Below are 24,600 nucleotides of genomic sequence, written 5' to 3'. Positions count from 1 at the left end.
CAAAAAAGGGACCAACTTATCAAGAGAACATAACAATCTTAAATAAATGTAGCATAAGAATATTTTGAACTTTACACCAAGAAACCAATGACTTATATGAAATGAAGAAATTCCTTGAAAGATAAAATCTACTACGCTCACTCAAGTGGAAATAATGAGTAAATGTATATTTAAGAAAAAAATTTGTTGTTGAAACCTTGCCACAAAGAAAACTCCAGGCCCTCTTCACTGGTGATTCTTCCAAACATTTAAGGAAGAAATAATACCAGTTCTTCAGACGTTTTCCTAGTATTATTCATGCTATTAGGCCAACTTCACTTTGATACCAAAACTTCACTAGAAAAGAAGATTACCAACCACTGTCTCTTATGAACATAAATACAATTTTTTTCCTCTATTATAAGTATACTTAAGCATTACAGAATGTGTATAACTTCCATTTACTGATATAGAAGTGGTCCGAATGCAAATTATAGGTAGTGTTCTTGGAATCATCTTTATTACAAGTGTTCTTAAACACTTCTTTATGTGAATTATAGATGTGTATCATTTCCATTCACTGTAAATAATACTATTTTCAATGCAGTTGATACAAAAGTTCTTAATAAAATTTTATCAAGTTGAAGTCATCAATATATAAAATGGATTATGACCAAGTAAATCTATTCTAGGAATGCAAGATCGATTAAATATTTGAAAATCATCAATGTATTTCATCATATTCATAAAATAAATAGAAAAAAGGAGATCGTCTCAATAAACACGGCAAAAGTATTTGACAAAACATAATATCTATTTCTGATAAAAACTATCAGGAAACTAGGAATAGAAAGGAACTTTCCTGACCTGATAAAGGGCCTCTAAGAAAAAAAAACCCTTACAGTTCACATACATACTTAATGCTGAAAGACTGAATGATTTTCCCTTGTAATCAAAGACAAAACAAGATATATGCCTTTACACCTTTTATTTAACATTATACTAGAGGTTTTTGCCAGGGCAATTAGGCAAGAAAATGAAATAAAAGCTATCCAGATTGGAAAGGAAGAACTGAAACTGTCTTTACTCACAAAGGACATGAAACCTAATGGAAAACCTGAAGAATATACTTCAGCAAGAAGGAAGTTTTAAAATCAGAAGGAAGTTCCCCCCATAATATAGCATTCAGAAAAAAAGCAGTACAACTGCCAGCAGTTTTAAAAATGATTGAGATGGGGGATTTAAAAAAATAAAGGTAGTACTGAACACTAGATAGTACAATAAGTTGGCAGATGGGAGGAGAGATGTACTGGGACAAAAACATTCTAAAGTTCTTGTGTCATCCAGGAGGAGGTTAAAAAACTCAACTTTATATTTTGTAAAGTCTAGTATGCACGTTAAAATGTAATAGTAGCTGATAAAAATAATAGTAGAATGTGTAATTCTGTATTATTAGAGAAGAAGGAAGTAAGGTGAACTAAGTCTGGATAAATATAATGGCAAGTAGGAAGGGAGAAATAAAGAAGGAAAATATACAGTAAATTAAAAATGAAATCATAGAATGGCAAAATAAATCTAACTATATCAATGTTTATAATAAATTAAAAATAATCTTTTTAGTTAAAAAGCAACTTTTCTTAAATTAGGTTTAAAAAATCCAGCTGTGTTCTATTTACTAGAGGTTCACCTAAACCTAAAACGTAGAATTAAAAATAAAAATTTTAAAAACGAAAGCAATATTACTGTTAGATTAAGAATACTGGCAAGCCAGAAAGCACTAATAAGAATAAAAAGCATAACTATTCAATGATAAAAAGAAAATATAAATCAGGAAGCTAAAACAATGAGAAAATATGTATATACAAAAAAATCATAGCAGCAAACGGAAAAAGATAGGATCGATTAAAATTTTGCATGATTTTGATAAACTTATAATAACCATGGGACATTTTCCCCCATCCCCACCTGTCAGGAAAGAATAAGCAAACAGAAGCAGGCTGACACCAGAAAGAAAAGCCTCTTTTTCCTGTTGTGTCCCTCCAGTGTCCTCTACTGACAAAGCTGAACATGTGGGTACCAGTTGCAGACAAGAAATGCTTATGGCTCTGTCTTTGCTGAGCAGGAAATAAAGGATGGGTTTAGAGCTGAGAGGCATTGAATTGATCCAGGGGTAAGGAATTTACCATCAGTCCCAAGAAACTGACTTGAGTCACTGGGAGTGTAATTGGTGGCATTTACTGAGATGGAATCTTCGAGGAAAAGAAGTTTGGAGCAAAGTATAGACCAATGACATTTTGAAAATACTGAATTTAACAAACTGAGAAATGGTCAGTGAAATGACAAGTAGGCAGCTAATTCCTCGTGGGTCTGGTGCGTGGAAGGAGTTGGACTGGAGGGTAGATGGTTAGGTCACCAGCGCATACAGCGATGGTGACCACGTGCCAGATTACTGAGAACCATGAGTAATATCCAAAGTCTTGGTGGACGAGGCACTCAAGGTGGTCACAGGCAGAGAAAGAGGGGAGTGTGGTGTCATAGGAGATGGACAAGTTCTATTAGGGATGGAATGGCCCATGTGTCACACGGGAGGAAGACAGAAAATGGACCATTGACTTTGGACCCAGAGGTCCTTGATGGCTTGTGAGCAAAGCTTCAGTAGGAGTGGTGGCAGAGGTGAGATGGGTTGAGGATCAGGAGATGAGGACATGGCCAGTCCATGTGACAGGAATTTGCCTTCGAATGAGAGGAAGAAAGGATTGGAACGGGGGATTGAGACAAGCTGTTATTTGTCCTAGAGAGAAGGGGCATTTGCATGTTGGTGTGGAGGCTGCAGAGAGGCGGGTGCATGTTGTTATGTGTGTGAGTGAAGGAACAAAGAGACAGCAACGCCACTTGTCCGGGACCTGGCAGTCAAGAGATGGTTTAATGCACTCTCTCACCAGCCAGGAGGGCCGTAAATGTCGTTCGGATATCTTCCAGAAATGAGCCGAGAAACACAGATGGGTTTAGTAAGGATGATGGAAGATAATTCTGTTGCTGAATAGGGTCACATGGAAGTGCATGCTGTGTGTGTGTGTGTGTGTGTGTGTGTGTGTGTAATTGTTGCCAGAGCTAAGGTTTCAAAGTGAAGTCATTTGCAAAGGTAAGTGGGAGGGTGGGGGACTCAAAGACTGAAGGACTTTGACATTTATCATGACCTTCAGTTCTGGCCTGTGAGTAATAAGAAGGCATCATTAGCACAGTCTTGACTTTCTTTCCTTTTTATGTCCATCTGTGGTGATATCCCAACACAGCTTTCAATAGGCCACAGTGAATTCTGGTGCCCGTTGCCAGTACACTCACACATAAAATACAGAATCCTCATGCTCAGATCTCCAGAATGCAGCTTCCCCGCACACCCGGGTCTCTTTGGCTAGTGAGTTTTCATCAGTTTTGAGGTAGACTTTTTTCTACTTTATCTGTGTTAATGTTTCCTTCCTCTAACTTGCTCTCCGAGGTGCCCAAGCCTAGTTTTCTAATAAGTGGGGAGGTAGCGTTTCTCAGGGCTGCTGGAACATTTGGAAGGTCATGGTACCTCTCTTCACCTGGGCCTCCTGTGCTCCCTGCTGGCCCCTGGACAGCAGCTTCCTTCCCTTCAGGAATCTTGCAAGGGGAGGCAGGAAAGGAAGTGTGATGATGTTCTCCTTAAAAAAAGGGCTCCACACACCTCCAGTTAAAGGTGCTGTATCAGTAGAAACCTTACGAATTCGGAGTTAATAAGGCCCTAGGGACACCATTTAAATGACAGCTGGTATTTTGCATTGTAATGTACAAAAATTGCTGTCAGAACAGACTTGGGGCTTGTCCATTGTATTTTATTTTATGCAAACGTGGATGGGCCTGAGTGGGGCACCACTACTGAGGACCCACATCTCTGGGTGTGCCTGTGAGGCAAGTTGCACTGTCCAGCTTCCAAGTCTGGGTAAGATTGCCCTACAGCAGATCAGCCTGTCCCACCATTGCAGGAAACTTCCTACTGTTTTGTTACTAGAAGACATCAAAGTGGATTGACACTAGCAGCCCACAACTCTGCTGCTGGCCCTCTTGACCTCAGGCCATTGGTGTGTCCCTTACTGTATGTGCTTCAAGAACGTTCAACAACACTCTCTTCCTCTATGTGAGCATTTAGCCAAACCTTGCATGTTTGTAGTCCCCTGATGATGTGTAGGGAAATCTAGCAAATCTCATTGAAGTACACACTCCATTTCATTAATTAAGCTCCCAGAATGTGCCAGGGACTTTCCTAGGGGCTGAGGAGCAAAGATGGGTCCATGCCCACAGTTCAATAGAGGGGATGGCTCCCAAGACATTGCAGTATGCCCGAGAGAGGCATGGTGCAAAATGTGGCTGGGACAGAGATGAAAGAGCCATCAGTCCTGAGCTGATGGGGCAGAACAATAACAAGGAATGACAAGGGTCAGGGAAGGCCATTTGGGCACAGACGCATGATTAGGAGTTCGTCACGTAGGGAAAATTGGGCAGAAATGCAGAGGCAGGAATATGCAGAGAAGAGTAGGTATCCTATATGACAGGGCAAGTGGAGGGGTTGAGCGAGGGGACCAGTGGGAATGAACACCAAAGAGAGTTTTTTGGTGCCCGCTGTGGAGGGCCTGCCCTATCCCTGGGAGCCATGGAGGGATTCTGAGCCTGAGAATGAGTGAGGGAAGCCACGCTGACAGAAGTCTGAGCAGAGCGCAAGTAAAGGATGCAGCTTCTGGCTCACCTGTCAGCATAGAGGCCTCCCCATTTTCCATGAGGCCGGGGTTTCTGACAGGTCTTCAGTTTTGGATCCCTCTGAGGGAATTCAGTGTGCTCTGGGAGCCTGCTGGCCTCAGCAGATTTGCAGAGATCCTACCGCTCAGATACATGTGGTGCCTCTTGGCATGAAGGAGGACTTTCAGAAAGAAGCACCTCTCAGCAGGGAGTGCCTTGTGCTCTACACGAGGGGCAAGGGGAGGACTGAGGGCCAGGAAGTCTGTCTGGCCACGTCTTCTCAGCACTGTCAGGTGAATGTGTGGTTTAAGAAGATGTGTCTTCCATCTTATGGAAAGAAATAAAGCTCTCACTTAAAAGACTCAAGCTGCTTCCATCAGTTTTTTGCACTATTTTCTTCAAACTCTCATATCTAACCTAAATCAGCACTGGCAAAACACTCTCTTTTGGTTCAATGGCTCAGAGCATGCATGCATTTTACTTAATTAATACAAGGCGAGGTCTTGACTCTTTCCTGCTAGATAGCAAGTGTTTCTTCCTGGGGTCCCGTCAGAGGGAAACATCCTATTCTCTTCTGTCCATGGAGCTTCTAAGCAAACTGTTAAATAAAAATTAAAAGCTGGAGGCCCTGAGCTGATCCTGGGGTACCAGAGGACCCCACAGTGTATGGAAGGTTAATTCTGTATAACATAGTGTTGGCAGCCTTTATGTTGGCCGTTCTACCTCTTTGAAAATGAGAATTTTGTGAGAAGTCTAGTTGGCCACCATAGGCCAACAAGAACATGAGTCAGCCTAAGTGCTACCCAACAGAGGTGTAGGTTCAGAGAGGGGTAGCACACTGATTCCTCTTCCCGTGTCCTGGAGCCACCATTCAAGGGGAAGTGGGGATGAGTAACTCTTCTCTCATTGTAGAGGGAGAGAACAAGAACTTAGCTCTGTTCTTAGGGAAAGCCAATTCCCTTTCTATTTTTCTTGCTATGGACCATCACAAACTTAAGACATAAATTAAAAAAAGAAAAACATGAGTATCACCTCATAGTGGGATCCGCATGGTCTCACCAATCCATGCCCTGCCAGATCTGGTGCCCTGGGGGTGTGGGGGTGTGGGGCATGTCACTGGGTGGGGGAAGCTGGGGGGTATTCCTCTTGAGCTGTACTCCCTACTCCGAGCTCTGTGGATGATCAGAAGTTCTATTTGTCAAGAAGACCCAGTTTATCAAGAAGGTTCTTGTTGGACTGTGGTGAAGAGCACTTTGGAGGAATTCTCTTTAGGAAAATAGTTTTTTCTTTTTTTTCATGAGTCACTGTGATTTGGGTCCTGAGGTGCCTGGTGAGAGACCCACTACTTGCCCCCATCCCTGTCTGGTGGGGGACATTAGGCCACCTCAGGAGCTTGCCTTCTGATCTGTCACAAAGGCATGTGGGGAGTCCTGGACCTGGAAATAACTCAGGGTCTAGGAAGATGCCTGTGAGCGGCAGCAACAGAATGCTGTTATTTGTGACAGATCAGAAGGCAAGCTCCTGAGGGTGAGAAGTTGGACTTGGGACAGTGACCAAGTTGGGGCTGGTGGCTGCCTTTTTGTTCCTTGGATCCCTTGTCTGTCAGGGTAAATGCCCTTGCAGGGAGGGATCCCACAGCCTTTCCCAGCCCTCTGTGCTGCCTCAGGGAGTGTGTTTGTCAACCCAGCACAGAAGAAGGGCCACACAACTCACCATTGACCCAACATGCCTTTGGACCCTAAACCCTTCACAGACTTGTGATCCTGCCTCATTATGAGGCAAAAATGATTTCTGTTGTGGTTTAATCCTGTCTCCTCTGTCCTCAGTGAGGACAGACCACAGTCAGCCACTCTCAGTGAACTTGTGCTCATCGTTAGCAGCATCAGGATTTCATCTTAAAAGTGCCTTTGTGAAAATGGCACCGGACAAATTGCACATACTATTTCCAGCCACACATATTTACTTCTCCATTTGTCTCAACATCTTGGCTCTTTTCTTTGAGATAAGCGCAAGGAACCCAGAGAGACACATAAATTATCTGGCTGCTTTATTACTCTGGTTCTCATAATAGGCTGCATTGTATGACCTGACCATATCTTTTTCCAGGAAATTTATGTTGTGGCAATAATAATTCCTTCTAACTGAAACAACCCATAACAGAGTGGGTTTATTAAGAGAGTATTTATGGCTAATTAAGCTGCCACAGGCACTCTTTTTACTCTCAGGATGCCAGGGAGCTGATGCACATGGGGAGACAGTGGGGGCATGGCAGGAAGTGGATGGGTTTGAAAGCAGGAGACCCTGCATCGTCTTGTGGCCTTGTCACCAACTACATTAGAATGGCGGGCAAGATGCTTCCCTTCTCTGGGGTAAAGTTTTGTCAACTGGAAGATAAAGGGGTTGGATTGGATAACCTTCAGGTTCTGTGATTTGTGAGCCCGAGAGTGGAAGAGAAGCCATGTGTTCATACATGGCTGTGAGCTGAGTGACAGATCACAGTCCGGTTAGCCCCTCACTCTCGAGACTTCAGCCCCCCAGCCCTAGTCATAAAGGTGACAGACGGTTTAACCTAGTCCAGCAGGCAAATCTTAATGTAAAAATAAATTAGATAACCCAAAGAATCATGTCCAGTGTGTGCATATGTGTGCACACACATGCGTGTGAACTCCCAGAATCTGTCCCCGACCCACACCAAGAATACCATCAGGTAAAAAACACACCAAGTGACCTAACTGGAGGCCATCTGTTAGCAAGAAAGTGCTCATCAATCATCACCTCCCTTAAGTGTGTTTGCTTCCACACAGGGGAGACTAACAGCAGTCTTCCTGCTCAAGAGTCCTCTATCTACTGGTCTCAAATCCCCAGACAGATGCAGTTGGGAAGAAATTATTCTCACAATCACAAACCACACATCCTTCTTGAGAATCTTGTCAGCTCTTAGAAGCTAAAGCTAAAGTTTCTGCCCATCCCCCCTTATTGAGGTGCTGGGTGAGTCCCAATCCCAGGAAATTAACTTCGGCTGACCTAACCCTCCCTGCTCTGTACATTTACCCAGAGAAGTAATTGCAGCCCTCCCTCCAGCCATGGTCTGCCCCCCCCCCCCCAGAGGTGCCTGATGGTTCACACTACCCCATCACTTATGAGCAGACAGGAGTAAGTGTGTGGCTGTTACAATCAAATACACAAGCACTGGGAGGGCATGGCCGCCTCTGGTCAATGATGGGCATCATCACCATCACCTCGAAGGTGCGCCCTCTGTGCCCCGCACGGGAAGGTTGCTCTAGGTAATGGCAGAATTATTTAAGATATGATGCTTGCCCTGAAAGGATGTGTTGCTTGAGAAAATTCCTCTTAGAAGGAAAGATATTAACAGAATTACTAATTGCTGTCAGTTCTGGGAGCTGTCCTTTGACCTTGCTGAGAAGGACGAGGGAATGTGCACAGCAAGATGGGTGGTGAGACACTGGTTCTGATCGGCTGCTCTTGTTCAGATCCCTGAACCTCTTTCCATTCCCACATTCTCAGCGGGAAAACAGCAAATTCCCTTACCCCAGTATTCAAAGATCAGGCAGCCATTTGGAATAGTTGTACCTCCCCCATCAGCTACCAGAATCCAACTGCTAATTTCAACTGGGTGCACAGCTGGCCTTTGGCTGCCAACACCCTCTGCTGATGACAAGACTAGAAGCAAATCCCAATGTGTTTTCTTGTAGTTTCCTAATAACTCTTTGGAGAGTAGAGTGAGAAGTTCTTTTTAATAGGAGTCTGTAAATATTGAGAGTTTAATAGATGACATCCAGCTCTGCCCAGTAATCTAAGGTGAAATTACTCAGCATGAAATAAAAGCTGGATGATTGGAGTGTATACACAGCCATTGGGTGCCTGAAGGTTTTCTATGTTCCAATTCGGTTCCTGCAACAAATGATAATAATAACAACAATGATACTATTAAATAGTAGTAGTCGGCTGTCAAAAACTACCATTTATCAGGTATTATGCTAAACAGTTTTGACATGGGACTTACTTTAATGCTTCTAATAACTGAGTGAATAGTCCCTAATGAAAGACTCACAGAAGTCAGGTCACTTATTTTTTTTTTTTTTAAAGATTTTATTTATTTATTTGACAGAGAGAAATCACAAGTAGACGGAGAGGCAGGCAGAGAGAGAGAGGAAAGGAAGCAGGCTCCCTGCTGAGCAGAGAGCCCGATGCGGGACTCGATCCCAGGATCCCGAGATCATGACCTGAGCCGAAGGCAGCGGCTTAACCCACTGAGCCACCCAGGCGCCCCGCAGGTCACTTATTTAAGAGAGAATAGTGACCAGTCCTGAAACTAAGATTTGAATCCAGCTCCTTGAGCCTCCTGTGCTGCTTCCTACTCTGTGTCCATCCATTCAGTCCTACTGCCCTGTGGGAATTATACTTTTTTTTTTTTAAGATTTTATTTATTTATTTGACAGACAGAGATCACAAGTAGGCAGAGAGAGAGAGAGAGAGAGAGGAGGAAGCAGGCTCCCGCTGAGCAGAGAGCCTGATGCAGGGCTCAATCCCAGAACTCTGGGATCATGACCAGAGCCGAAGGCAGAGGCTTTAACCCGCTGAGCCACCCAGGCGCCCCGGAATTATACTTTTTAAAGCCAGATTGCCTACAAAGCTAGAGAATGAATCCTTCTTTATTCTTTCAGTTCAAGTCTCTTTAAAAGCTCCACATAAAAAAAAAAGATTTTATTTATTTATTTGACAGAGAGAGGTCACAAGTAGGCAGAGAGGCAGGCAGAGAGAGAGAGAGGGACAAGCAGCGTCCCTGCCGAGCAGAGAGCCCAATGCTGGGCTCGATCCCAGTACCACGAGATCATGACCTGAGCTGAAGGCAGAGGCTTAACCCACTGAGCCATCCAGGGGCCCCATGTCTCCACATTTTATTTTTGAAAAGCTTTATAGAGACATAAACCACATACGATACAATTCACCCATTTAAGTGTATTTAATGAGGTAGTATATCAATTAAGTTATGCAACCATCATCATAGTCTAACTTTACAACATTTTTTCATTCTCCCACACCCCGCTGCCGGTTCTAATCATCGGCATTCACTCCCAATCCTCCTAACCGCCATGTACTGCGCCACTAAACTACTTTCTGTCCATAGACTTGCCTCTTCTGGACAATGTATGTAAATTAATCTTGGATTGTATGGTGTTTTGTGACTGGTTTCTTCCACTTAGCATAATGTATTTAAGGTTTGTTTACTTTATAGACTCTGTCAATACTTCATTCTTGTTTATTGCTAAATAATATTCCATGGTGTGTGTGTGTGTGTGTGTGTGTGTAACGTTATATTCATCCACTTAACAGTTAATGGACACCAGAGTTGTTTCCACATTTTAACTACTATGAATATTGCTGCAGTTACCATTTATGCACAGGTATTTGTGTGGACCCTTGCTCTCATTGCTCTCGGGTATATACATAGGAGAAGTATTGATGGAGCATACGGTAACTCAGGTTGAAGTGTTTGAGGGATGCCACAATATTTCTCAAAACCAACCACATCATTTTACTCTCCCACCAACATATGAAGTTCCATTTTTGTCTACTTCCTAGCTGACCCTTGTTACTGTCTGATTATAGCCATTCTAGGTGGTAGGGTGGTATCATATTATTGATTTGCATTTCCCTAGTGATTAATTATGTCGAGCAGTTTTTCAAATGCTTATTGACCATTTGTATATCTTCACCAGAGAAGTGTCTATTCGGATCCTTTGCCCATTTTTAATTGGTTTATTTATCTTCTGTTATTGATTCATAAGAGTACGTTTTCTATTCTGGATACAAATCCCTTATCAAATATACAGTTTGCAACTCTATTATTCTGGGATTCATCTTTTCACATTTTGTTTGTGTCTTTTTAAGCACAGAGGTTTTTAATGTTGATGAAGTCATCTCTTTTATGTTTTGTTACCTATGCTTTTGGTGTCATATTGAAGATAGCGTTGCCTAACCCAAGGTTATAAAGATTTACTCCTAAGTTCTCTTCTAAGAGTTTTATAGTTTTAACTCTTACATTTAATACTCTGACCATTTTGAGTTGATTTTTTAATACGGTATGAAGTGGGGTTCTAGTTTTTTTCTTTTGCTTAAGATATCTAATTGTCCAAGCACCATGTTTGAGAAGCCTTCTTTCTTGGGAATGTGACAGTCTCCCTGATCACCAGGAGTATCTGTGGCTTATTTGGACATCTTAAAATCTCTCCTTCCCTGATATGCCATTAAGTTCCTGGCCAGTGCCTTTATTTATGGGTATCTCACCCAGATGCTAGCTTCTACTAATTGCTAGCGTTTGGCTCTATTGTTTTGACAGTATCTTGGTGTAATTGGATAATACTTTGGTATAAATTATTCCACAGACTGATCCAATTAAAGTCATGTTTCTTTTCAGGGATGGGGTATTTCCAGTCTTTGGGTCTTACTTTGACCCCAGAAGGATACCTCCTGGCTGTCTCTTTCCTTAGTTCTCTCTGTTAAACATCTAACCAGTGTACCATCTTGTTTGTTGCTACTAGCATCATGGAGCCACCAGCCTTTTTTCACTCACCACCAAGATCTCCATTGTTTGTTTTTTAACAATGTCCTTAAGCACGTTTTTCCTAAACTATGTTATAAATGAAGTTAATCACTTTATGGAGAGATAAGGACCTCTGTGTTCTTAAGACCTGTTTCTCACACTAGACAGAAGCTCTGTGCTACTAAACCAGAGTTAAGGGTAGGGATAGTGGATAGTGGCCCTCTTCTCCCTTTGAGATAGCTCTCTACTCTCTGAGGAAGAGGCCTTTGTCCTTCTCTTGCTCCTCCTGGCATGGGCCTCTTCTCTAGAAGTCATCTGAGGAAAGATGATCAGGACCTCATATCCTTGGCCCTATGAGTGAGGACTCAGTGGGTGAATGGAGCCCCAATTCTCTTGGGCCTGCCTGTCTGGATCAGAGCTCCTGTGGAAGGGAATTATGGAGGGAATATCATTTCTTGATGGCTTTCTCATTCTGGGCTAAAACTGTAATCCTAGACTGGGATCTTGAGGAGGAGGAGCTCCATCTTCTTGACCACACCCACTTGGAATAGAGCTACCATTATACTGAGATGAGGATAAGGATGGGAGCTGGTTGTGGCTCACATGCCACAAATTCTCAGTTATTACTGAGATATAGTAGATTTTCACAAACAAGTATTTTCCCATTGTATGCCCTTAGAACAATCCCCAGAGACTTTAAATAATTGTTTCATATAACTTTACAGTTGAACGGTTGCTTTGCTGGGGACAGGGTCCACCAAGGCCCCCATGCTGCCATTTTACATGTCCTCTAGCTCCATACATTTTACACACTGAAGATGGATCATACTCCACCCTCTTTTCTATCTTTCAAACACCATTATAACACAGTTATTATATTGAATGTCAAGGGTTTCTTCTCTGACATTATAGAGCCTCAGAACTTGGTAGCTTGAATTTCACAGTTTTTCACTCCTTCCCTTCCCTTTGATAGCCAGCCATTTTTTTTTTTTTTTTTGGTAGCCTAATGTGTCTGTCCTTACCTTCTTTTATGCTTTCTAATGTTCAGATTCAAAATTAATCAGGATCTTGTTAGAATGATGGACAATTATAGTGTAAACATACCGACTGAGTGTCCAGAGCAATCATCTATGAACCAAGTGTGTAAGCTCTAAATCATGTCACTCCATGAGGACTGGCCAGAGCCTCTGTTTATTCTGTAGACTTCCTGGTGTTGATGACCTTCTAGCCAGGAGAGACTACGGAGGAACTGACAGGTGCTACCGGAGAGAGCTCACAAATTTCTTCCAGCTTCAGTAGTGATGATTGGGCCAAATAGTCAAAAGGTATATGTAGGTATATGGTGACTGTCAGAAAGGGCTAGTCATTTAGGAAAGAAGAGGAATGCCTTGCCTCAGAACTTACAGTGTATGACAATCAGTACTGAGGTAAGGCAAGAAGAAAGTGGGAAGTTCTACCCAACACAAAAGAGACCAGCAGTTGCTTTGCTGCTGGTCCAGCCCAAGGAAGGAATGCCATAATTCTAATAATCCAGCTGCTGCATTTTCTGTGCTTCTGAGTACTGCTATGACTCACGGCTTCTCACGGCATCCATTTTTGGGGGGTGATAGTCTACCTTTCATACTGTCATTTTTAGAACTTTGCATCAACAGCACCCCCAGTTGGACCCTACTATTGATGTCAAGCTTTCCTGAGCTCACTGCCAGCTATCCAACTGTACAAGTTTCTCTCATACCTGTGCTTGAAGGTCCATTTGTTGGATCTCCTCTGCCTTGTGTGCTCCACCAGCTTGCTATGGCTCTCCCCCATGGCCTTGCATATATCCTGTCCTACAACCAGTTATTGGAAGATGAAAGTGCAATATCACTTGGGGAGTTTTATTTTTTTATTTTATTTTAATTTTTTATTAACATAGTTAGAGAGGAGAAGGGAGTTGGGGGAAATTGGAAGGGGAGGTGAACCATGAGAGACTATGGACTCTGAAAAACAATCTGAGGGGTTTGAAGTAGCGGGGCGGGGGGGTTGGGGTACCAGGTGGTGGGTATTATAGAGGGCAGGATTGCATAGAGCACTGGGTGTGGTGGAAAAATAATGAATATTGTTATGCTGAAAATAAATTAAAAATAAATTAAAAATATAAATTAAAAAAAAGAATTACTGATATACCCAATGAGCTCAAACTTTTCAATTTAATACTAATAATCATCATAATAAAATGGATTGATAATTTTAAAGTAAAAAAAAACCAAAAAACAAAAAACAAAACATATAATGTATTATTTGCCCCAGGGGTACAGGTCTGTGAATCATCAGGTTTACACACTTCACAGCACTCACCATAGCACATATCCTCCCCAATGGAGGGAGATATCATAACCCAACCACTCTCTCCATACCTGCCTCCCCCAGCAACCCTTGGTTTGTTTTGTGAGACTAAGGGTCTCTTATGATTTGTCTCCCACCCAATCCCATCTTGTTTCATTTTTTTCCTTCCCTATCGCCCAAACCCCCCACTTTGCCTCTCAAATTCTTCATATCAGGGAGATCATATGATAATTGTCTTTCTATGATTGACTTATTTCGCTCAGCATAATACCCTCTAGTTCCATCCATGTCGTTGCAAATGGCAAGATTTCATTTCTTTTGATGGCTGCATAGTATTCCATTGTATATATATACCACATTTTCTTTATCCATTCATATGTTGATAGATATCTAGGTTCTTTCCATAGTGTGGGTATTGTGGACATTGCTGCTATAAACATTTGGGTGCATGTGCCCCTTCGGATAACTACATGTATCTTTAGGGTAAATACCCAGTAGTGCGATTGCTCAGTCATAGGGTCACTGTATTTTCAGCTTTTTGAGGAACCTCCATGCTGTTTTCCAGAGTGGCTGCACTAGCTTGCATTCCCACCAACTGTGTAGAATTTTCCCCTTTCTCCACATCCTTGCCAGCATCTGCCGTTTCCTGTAATTTTAGACATTCTGACTGGTGTGAGGTGGTATCTCATTGTGGTTTTGATTTGCATTTTCCTGATGCCCTGTGATGTAGAGCACTTTTTCATGTGTCTGTTGGCCATCTGGATGTCTATTTGCAGAAATGTCTGTTCATGTCTTCTGCCCATCTCTTCTGCCCATTCTTTGTTCTTTGGGTGTCGAGTTTGACAAGTTCTTTATAGATTTTGGATACTAGCCCTTTATCTGATGTGTTGTTTGTAAATATCTTCTCCCATTCTCTCAGTTGTGTTTTGGTTTTGTTGACTGTTTCCTTTGCTGTGAAAAAGCTTTTGATTTTGATGAAGTCCCAATAGTTCATTTTTGCCCTTGCTTCCATTGCCTTTGGCAATGTTTCTAGGAAGAAGTTGCTGTGGCTGAGGTTGAAGAGGTTGCTGCCTGTGTTCTCCTCAAGGATTTTGATGGATTCCTTTCTCACATTGAGGTCTTTCATCCATTTTGAGTCTATTTCTGTGTGTGGTATAAGGAAATGGTATAAGGAAATTTTTCTGCATATGGCTGTCCAATTTGGGGAGTTTTCTTTTAAGTCCTTACCTCTCCCAACCTATTTCTCCAATACGCAACCCAGAGGCAGTTAATGGAGCCCTGAGAGAAACAATCACAGCGCTGCTCAAATTTCAGAATCACTTGGAGGGACCTTTAATACACAGAGTGCAGAGCTCTATCCCTAGAGTTTCTGATTCAGTGGCCCAGGTAGGGCCAAATAGCTGCATAACAGCTTTCTTAAGTGATGCTGATGCTACTGGTCCAGGGACCACACTCTGGGAACCACTCATTTAGAAGGTAACATTCCCCACATGGTTCTGGCTGTCATCCCTGGGGAGATCACTGAAGCTGATTTTTAAATTTTTTTCTGCAGTTTTTAATTTGTATCTTTCCATTATTCAAAATAATAAAAAAGTAACAGAAAAGAACACAAACACCTAATCTTTAAAATTCATGTCTTCAAATTCCCTGCTCCAGTTACTCTTCTCTGGTCCATTGGCTTTCTTTCTCTTCCTCGATGAGAACATTCTTGTTCTTCCCTCGGGGCTTTTGCAGAGGCTGTTTTCTCTGCCTGGAAAGGACCCCACAGAATGCCCATGTTGTTCAGTTCAAAGATTAAAGTTCACCTCTTCTGAGAAAACTCTCCTAATACTTGCCACTCTATATCACCTGAGATTTTATTTTATTTGTTATAGTATTTCTCATGGCTAGAAATTTTTATTATTTTATTTGCTTATGTGTTTTCTGTTTCCTGAACTGTTCCTCTCCATTCACTTTTGCTTCCCCACCACAGTCACTAAAACATAAACTTCATGAGTCTTCCTGGTTTATGCTGAATCCCAGGGGCATAAAGCAATCTGTCATGTAGCAGGTGCTCAATAAATAATGATAAGAGCAAAAATATCCTAAAAAACTCCCGAATGAAACCAGACCCTCCCACCCATTCTCAGCTATGACAAGGATGTATACATTAATTAAGCAAGAAGAGAACTGTGGGCAGACACTTCATCTGAACAGGACGTGGAGGAGGAGAAGGGATATAGCAGAGAAGGTGCTGGGGGCACATTGGGGGAGACAGTGGACAGGTCCTGCCTTAGAGCACGGTAGTTTAAGCAGGGCTGGCTCACGTTGTCAAACAGAGCAGAAGCTCAGGCATAGAAAGAGCGGAGAATTCTGTGTACTTGTATTAGTTTGCTAGAGCTGTTGTAACAGTGTTCCTAAATAGGGGTGGCTTAAAGCAGTCGAAGTTTTCTCACAGGCCAGAAGTTAGAAATCATGGTGTTTGTACAACCATACTCTCTCCAGAGTCTTTAGGGGAAGATCCTTCCTTGATTTCTTCCAGCTCCTGGTAACCCCAGGTATTCTTGGTTTGCGACAGCATAATTCTAACCTTTGCCTCCATAGTCACATGACATTCCCTCCCTGTCTGTGACTCTTCTCATTGGATGAGGGCCCACCCTAATGACCTCATCCAAATTTGATTATATCTGCAAAGATCTATTTCCAAATAAGGGTCATAGGTATTGGAGGTAGGACTTCAACATATCTTTTTGGGGACACAATTCAACCCATATTAGTGACCTGGATAGAGCAATTTCTACAAGGTGGTGCTTTGTTTGTCAGAAAATGAGTTGAATCTATCTAACTAAAAAATGTTTCACTCCACTGTCCCTGAAAAAAAGAGTGACCTACTGAACCCCAGGAAATGTGCTTTAGTTTAGGACCACTCAGAATGGAAAGTACCCTCAGCCTAGGTCCCCAAAGGAGAAGTGCCTCAGTCTAGTATCCTTAAAATAAAATACTGCCATTGACATACCCACAAGCATGTCATCTAGGCCTGTTAGGGCCAAATTAAAGCCCATTTTGTGATAGAGTGAGAGGACAGCAATATTCTGATTTCAGCTGTATCAACAAGGCAATCCTGAAGTATGCCTATGTCCAGCCAAGTTTAGACCTCTGGAGGCTTTGGTGCCAGCTGATGTAGAATGTTTGGACAAAATCCATTCTTTCTAGGTGTGTGCTGGGCACTTTCCTAAGAGCAATGTACAATGATCCCTTTACACTGAGAATGGGATAGAGGCTCAGAAAGGTCATGTGACTTTTCAGTTGTCACATGACTCATTAGTAGTAAAGCCAGATCTTTTGGTACCATTCAAGTGTTCTTTGCATTGTATCATAGTGATTTTTTTTCAATCTAGATGCGTGGGTTTTTTTTGTTGTTGTTTTGTTTTGTTTTTGTTTTTGTTTTTTTTTAGATCAGTGAATTCATGCCTGGACCCTGAACACCGGAGTGTATCTAATGAAGGATCAAAGGAATCCTTGGACTTTGGACAGTAAGCCCAGGACTAAGGGCTCCTCATATCTCAAAGAGCCATTATTTTGCATGTTTGTTGTTCACTAATGATGGATAAGCACATACAAAGTGCATAAAAAGCACAATATGGAAGTTATTCCAAAGGAGCTTGCAATCTCATAGATATAGGCCTTTACATTCAGCATTGTGAGTAGAGGAATTCTGGGACCAGCTACCTAACCCAGACTGGAAGGTTGTTCCTTGAGGATGTGACCACTGCACCAAGGGCAGAAGGATTCTAGGAGTCAGGGACATCATGTAGAAAAGCCCGGAGTTGGCAAAAGAATGGTATTCTTGGGTTTGAACCATAGGAAACAAGGAATCCTAAAGATGAGCCTAGTGGTTGGTAATGAAGTGGCCATAAAGAGTCTTGATACCAGGAGTTTTATGTTCTTCACTGAAGTCTTCAGAGAGTTGGGAGTCATCCAAGAAATGTAAGTTTCAAATATCGAAATGTCCCCACTTTGTGCAAAGCTCACTGAGTCTGTGTTACTAGGCCCTGGCATTGCTCAGGGTCAGCTTGGGCTTTCCGCCATGACTGGAAATAACAACAGCTGCATTAGACTGTGCCCTTTCAGAGCTGGAATGAGACTTTTTTTGGGACCATGATTCCTATAGGATCCTGTTTTTTTTTCCTATGTCTGTGATCAGAGAGGGAAGATGAGCGAGGTGAGGGAGGAACCTTGATACCTCAGCCCCCCAGGGGGGGGGGGGGGGGCTAATCTCTGAGCCTCTGGATTTGTGCCCTTCCTCATGACCACACAGACCATAATGGCTTTGGGATATATATAGCAAGAAAGCTGAGTCTGTCAGATAGTCCAGAACTTAACAGAACCCTTAATATAGGTATCGATTTCATTATTCACTCAAACATCAAATATTTATCAAGCATCTACTGTGTGCATGACCACCAGCTTACCACAGGGACACAGAGGGGAGGAAAGGATATCACCTGAATCCTAACCCGCCCACAGCACAATGAAGCAGACACCTAGAAAATGTCTCAGTGTTGTAGTTACTACAACAGAGATGGCTTTAAATTCATATCTGGGAACTCAAAGCAGAGAGCAATTAACCTAGATTCAGATGCCTGAGTCCATGGAAGAAGACAGGCTCTAGTCCTGTCTCAAGTTGACTGAATTTCTCCTTTCACAGGATCTTTCCACAAGGGAGAGCCTTCTCCCTATTCCTTAAAAGACTATTTCAAACCCTTTCCAGATCCTTAGCTTTAATCCTCCCACCTCACTCCTCTCTGAAGACCAAGGAGACAAAGCCAGACTTTAGATGCCAATGTTCCCCAGTACTCATTCTTAACCACCTTCAGCCTAGGGACCCCACCATCCCTAAACTGATGACTCTCAGAAGGATATCCTTAACTCTGACCCTCTCCTGAACTCTTAATCTGTGCCCTCACATATTCCAAAAGTACTTCAAGCTCAATTTGTCTCAGACCCAATAGTCACCATGTCTGTGACCTCTCATATCAAAGAAACATGCTCATCTTTCTGAATTCCATAACTGTGTTGATGGTGGGGATGCTTACTCAGCTCCTGATCCAGAATTCTAGGGATTGCCCTTGAATTCCCCCATATGCTTCTTTGGATGTAGAAGTGTCTGAATATCACTCCATTCTCTCTCCTCCCCACATTCAGTGTTTCTGCCACATCATCCCTCTCCTGAACTATTGCCATAGCTTGGCTGTGGTTTCTCACTTATAGTCTGCCCTTTGCTAGTCCACCTACCACATGGTCCCAAGAGTGAGTTTTCTAAAAATGCAGAACTTATAAAATCCACTATGGCGTTCCGTACTTACAAAGCAGACAAGATCTTTCAAAATTTGTTCACCACTTATCACTCCTTGCATGTTCATCAACTCTCCCCATCTCCTCTCTCTCTATCTTAAGCCTTAGCAAGCCCTAATCATCCTTGCTACAAACACTGTTGAGTGCCCACCTCAAACCCATTCCTATTCCCCCTCTTCCCTCCTAGAACCACACTGGATTACTGCCCTCCCCAGTTCCTTCAAGTTGCTTCCTTTTATTTTTATTTTTATCCTTTATTTATTTTTATCCTTCAAGTTGCTTCCTTTTATTTTTATTTATTTTTTAAAAAGATGATTTATTTACTTATTTGACAGAGAGAGAGCAAGTGCACAAATGGGGAGGAACAGGCAGAAGGAGAGAGCTGCAGGGAGCCTGATGCAGGGATCATGACCTGAGCAGAAGGCAGATGCTTAACTGACTGAGCCACCTGGGAACCCTCTTTAACCCTTTTTATTCATGATGTTCCCCCACTCCATAATTGGTCCAGAGTAGACAGAGAGGCTAAATGGGAAGTGACTCTGGGGAGGGGTTTCACTCCCATTCTGTCTTGTTGGATGTGAATAGTGAAGCCTGTGGCTCCATTGTCTTTGGTCACTATCTTGACACTAGACTGAGAGGCAGCCCTGGGGCGAAACTGACAAAACACAGAAAAGGCACATGGGTCCCTATTGGAGGCATGAAGTCAGTGAATGACACCTCATTTGCAGGTTCCCTGAGGCTCTAATCATGTGAATGTAGCAAGGGTTTCAAATAAATACTTGCAGTACAAATCTGAAAGATGCTAATTTAAGCTTCCAAGCCTGTGTATACTCTGCCTAGATATATGATGAGCCTCTGACCCAGATGGTCCAGGACAGCCCGGGTTTATGTCTGTCCCTGGAGCATGGTTGTTAACAGCATCCGCTTTCACTCTCCAAGGTTCTGAGGTCTGGGCAAGAGAGCGTATGTATGTTCTCCTGGAATGACTCTGCCTGGACATTCTCTGCCTGGAGAACTCCTACTCAGTCACCCACAGTTTCTGTTTATGCATCACCTCGATGGGGAGCCTTATCCAACCTACCTCTTTACTTCCCAGTTTGCCTGAAGCAGATCTCTCTACCTCTTTGTAATGATCCCTGCCACATGGACATGTCTGGTACTGCATACAATAATTTTCAGTAAATTTCCTGAATATAAAAATAATCTTTCCCGAAAGATTGACTGACTGAGCCACCTGGGCACCCTTCTTTAACCCTTTTTATTCATGAGGAAAATTTCAGTGGTGAAAATTTATTTACCAAAATTATTTTTATTTCTAGTAGATTATGAGCTTAAGGTCTGATGCGGCGTGTGCTCAATGAATGATTGCTAAAGACACAAATGTATTTCTCAAGGTGTGTTGTTTTCATGCTGTAGATAGAACATCGGTAGACAGGCCACAAAGTGGCCTCTTAATTCTTTATAAGTGACACATTTTGACAGAGCCTCGGGCTCCTCATCCCAGGGTACAGACACACATTGACCAACATAGAGCAGTCATTGTAAGGTGTCCCCCGACATACTCTTAGTCCGCTGAGAATCCTGCAGGGTCTGCCTAAAGGACTCAGCTCAGTGCTCTGGGTTTCCATCTGGCCTGGGGAGCTCAGGGTAGGATGACACTGAGAATGTTCCTAAGGTCAGCTTGGCTGCTCGGCTGAGCTGGGTGGGGAGCACTCCCTGCTTCCAGAAATTGAGGGTCTTTGCAATGGACAGGACCCATGGATCCTCACTTCCCATGTCAAAAGCCCTTTTTTGTTAGGCAAGACTTCAGATATCTTAGAACTGAACCTTGTTTGTATTTTTTTCTGGTGGTCTTTGTCTTGTGCAGGGGAGGCAGCCTGGCTGACACAGATAACTTCTCTATTGGAAAGGCTAGAGTATTAAGGCACAAAGTATTGTCTTCATTCAGCTTCTCTGGATAGTCTACTAGGTCTGTGGTGTTCTGAGGAAGGTGCTGCGTAGCCATGTCCTTGGCCATCCTAAAAACCTTAACTAGTTAGGAATTCCTACCATCCTGGAACTTCAAGGGGGTCAGGGAACCTGGGGGAAGAGTTTACTCCTTAACAAAGATCACGGGCCCATCGACAAGGGGAGTCATGCCTGCCTGATTAGCAAGGGGTCTCAGGAAACACTTTGCAGGCAGGAATGAGTTTAAAATCAAAGAGACTGAGAAAGAGCCATCAAAGATATCCCACATTCTCAAGCCAGCACCACCAGTGTGGGTAGCGTTCCCGCAGCCACTGAGAAGCAGGTGTGTGGCCCATGGCCAGGCTGCTCTGCGTCCAGGAGTGGCGTTGTGCCCTCTCTGCTCTGTGCATGGCTCCCTATATGGTTCTGAAGCCCAGACATGCAGATGTGGGAGGTTTTACAGAAAACTGTCATAACTGATACACATTGTCAGAATAAACTGAACTCTGTAAGAGGGGATTCGGGACACATTTTGGCACGATCTCTGCACCCCAGCCTGCTATCTCTGGGATACATGCTCACAGCAACTCAGCATCAATGAACATCACCAGGCACTCTCACAATTCCTGGTCTCTGTGTCTTTGCACATCCATTTACTTGGCCTACACTGTTTCTTAGTCTTTGTTATCCAGTATATCTGTAAAAAAAATAACCTTGAAATCCCAGTCAAAACCACTTCTCCCTAAGAAACCTGTCTTTTGCGATCTTCCAAGACCAAAAAAATTAGGATCTTTCTTTTTTTCTTTTTTCCCCTCTCCAAAAACTTTGGACGTACCTTGACTTCAGATGTTAGGATACTAGAGTAACTATTTGAGGGTGTGACTGTGTGTGTGTCCATCTGAGATCCCTCCTCCCTTAGGGAGGAGGCACTGTCTTGTCCAGGCTTCCAGAATGCTCTCCATTTCATAGTTGATGCTCTGAAACATTGAATGAGTTGACTGCCTGACTGTGGGGGCTATGAGGAGATAGCCATTTTTGGGACGATAACCTTTAGAACTATGAGAAATTGTCTTTTCTCCTGGTTTGGCAAATAACTTTCATTTCTCTAATGGGGAGATTTAATTGGAAACTTGACTCTGTATTTGGAGGTAATGGGCCTTACTAAAAATGGATTAGAGCAGTTCATAAACTTTTCCCCTAAATGTTAACATATTGCAGGGCCTGCAAAGGTTACTTAGCTTGGCAAGAAAACTCACATTAAAGATCAAAATAACAATTTCCTGGATTCCTGTGCAGGCTTCTAACTTGTCCCAGTATCCTTGGGCCATGAGTAAACAGCTGTGACATAATCAGTAACTGCTGTAAATGGACAGAAATCCCAAGCTCTTTGCAGTTCTCTCGGAGAACTGGAGGAAGAAATAGGACAGAGTGGACATGAAGGAGTAATTACTGATAACAGCCAACTTTTAGAGTGCTCGTTGTGAGCCAGCTTCTCTTCTAAGTGCTCTGCCTAAGTGATCTTTAGAACCCCTATGGGATATGTTCTGCCATGAATCCCACCTGGAAGTTGACTCACCTGAGACACAGAGTGCTTGGGTGCCTTTTTCCAGGTCATAGACCCGAGACCCTAACTGCATTTGTTTTTAGCCACTCTGTTAACACTCTACTTAATCAGAAACAAAAACCTGTCGAGTTTCAGGTTCAGAGAGGTTGGTTGAGGCAGACACAGAGACATGTTCTGAATGTTCTGATGATGTTCTGATATCTCAGGTCCTTACTCCAGAACAGGGACCAGTGTGCCTTGGGGGCAGCAAAGCTGGGCTCTGGAAAAGGGCTGGACTGAGCTCTGACCGTCTTTGAGGGGCAGGCTGCCTTTGGGCATGTTGTTGCAGTCCTCAATAAGTTGGTTTCCTCATCTGTAAAATGGGATTGTTTTGATGTTTAATTACTGAGCTCAACTTGGAGTCTGGGCGCATGAAGAGATGGGAAAAAAGTGGGAGGAGGAGGAGGGAAGGCAGCAGTGGTGGTAAAGCGTTTGCTAGGGCAGAAGATAAGTTTGTCCTCTAGAAATTACTCCCCTTTCTGTGGTCATAAGAATATTAAAAAAAAAAGACCCTCAGTCATCTGTCTGTTCCTTTTTGCCTTTCTCTTCTTGGATCTGGTACCCAGTTGCCATTTCTCTTTTATCTCTTTCCCTCCTACTCAGCCTTGTCCATTCCCTGGATTATGAGCTGGCCATTCAGTGGCAAGCATTGGCCTTTAGGTCTGTGTGTGGTTCCCAGCTTGGACTCGGGCACTCACCATTGCACAGCTGTCATTTGGGGCCTGGTTGAACAATCCCTCCTAGCCTTGTCTGTTGGGCGGTGGCGGGGGCGGGCAGAGAAGGACCAACTAGAGACCCTCACCTGAGAATGTCCTGCTTGTATGGCAGACTGGGGCCAACAGATGAGGGTTTTCACTCATCAAGGTGGGGCCAGTGAAGCTAGGCTCCCCTTCTAAAAAAGTCATGAGGGTGTTTCCCATATGTGAGAGGGGACTGGGGACTATTTCAGACACATCACATTGACTTTAAAACCAGATGGAGAAATCTGTGGAGTTCAGGAAAAAAAATCTCAGTGTTAATGGCACTCAAACACCAGTGGCTTAGGGTCTGGTGGTAGGCATGGCCCCGCAGTTTAGCAATCCCTCGCTCAGCCATGTTCACAGCCTGAGCCAAGGTGACTGAATTCCTCTCATAACCATAATACTCATTCATCATGTGTGTTTATAGTAACTGACACACTTCAAGGCCATTGACAAAAAGCAGCCTGCTGATGGCCGAGGGTCTCACTGGTCATGCAGTGGGAAAGGACATTGGCCGAGCCTTGAGATCTGGGTAATATGTGACTTATCTCAGGAATGCCTGACTTTGAAAAATATACACAGCGCGACCCACAATGGACCCTTAAAACTCTATTTGCTGGCCTTACGCATTCTCTGCCTCATTAAAAATGTTGGTTGTTTAAAATTGCTGAGGGATAATTAAACAGGCCTGCAGTTGATTTATGGGAGACAAACAGAGCGGTGAATGCACAGGAATATTGTATTGTGAGCGAGGTAATTTATGAAGATGAATCTAAAACTGATGGGAGAAGCCCAACTCAAGGTTGGGGCAAGAAGTCATATATCTTGAGAGTCCTTTAAGTCCATGGAGGTCAAAAACATCCAAGTGAGCATCACATCTTGACATCCTGGCCTACATTTTTAATGACAACTCTTTAATTCTATCTTCAGTCCTGAGGAAATAATGAAATGAAAGACCTCACTCACACATACAAACACACGCAGCCCCATATATATCATGTAACCGCAGAGGCTGAACTATGTTTGGAATTTGATGTGGAATCAAAGGGAATGGTTGTGATAACAGGCTCTGATGAGTGATTTTTTCTTTTCTTTTCTTTTTAAAGAGAATCATTGATTTTAAAGAGAGAGAGCGAGCGAGCATTGGTGAGAGAGGCAGAGGGGGAGGGAGAGAGAACCTCAAGCAGACTCTGTGCCCCACACCTTGATCTCACGTCCCCAAGATTGCAACCCGAGCCCAAACCAAAAGCTGGATGTCTAACTGACTGCACCATCCAGGCACCGCTGCTCTGTCTTTTAACATGCTGCATTTCCCAGCAGTGTGGCTAATACTCCCCATAAGGGTGTTTTTACAA

This window comes from Mustela nigripes, chromosome 4, assembly GCF_022355385.1.
Source record: "Mustela nigripes isolate SB6536 chromosome 4, MUSNIG.SB6536, whole genome shotgun sequence".
In the NCBI taxonomy this organism is placed as follows: Eukaryota; Metazoa; Chordata; class Mammalia; order Carnivora; family Mustelidae; genus Mustela; species Mustela nigripes.
Note: the sequence above shows the minus strand (reverse complement) of the source record.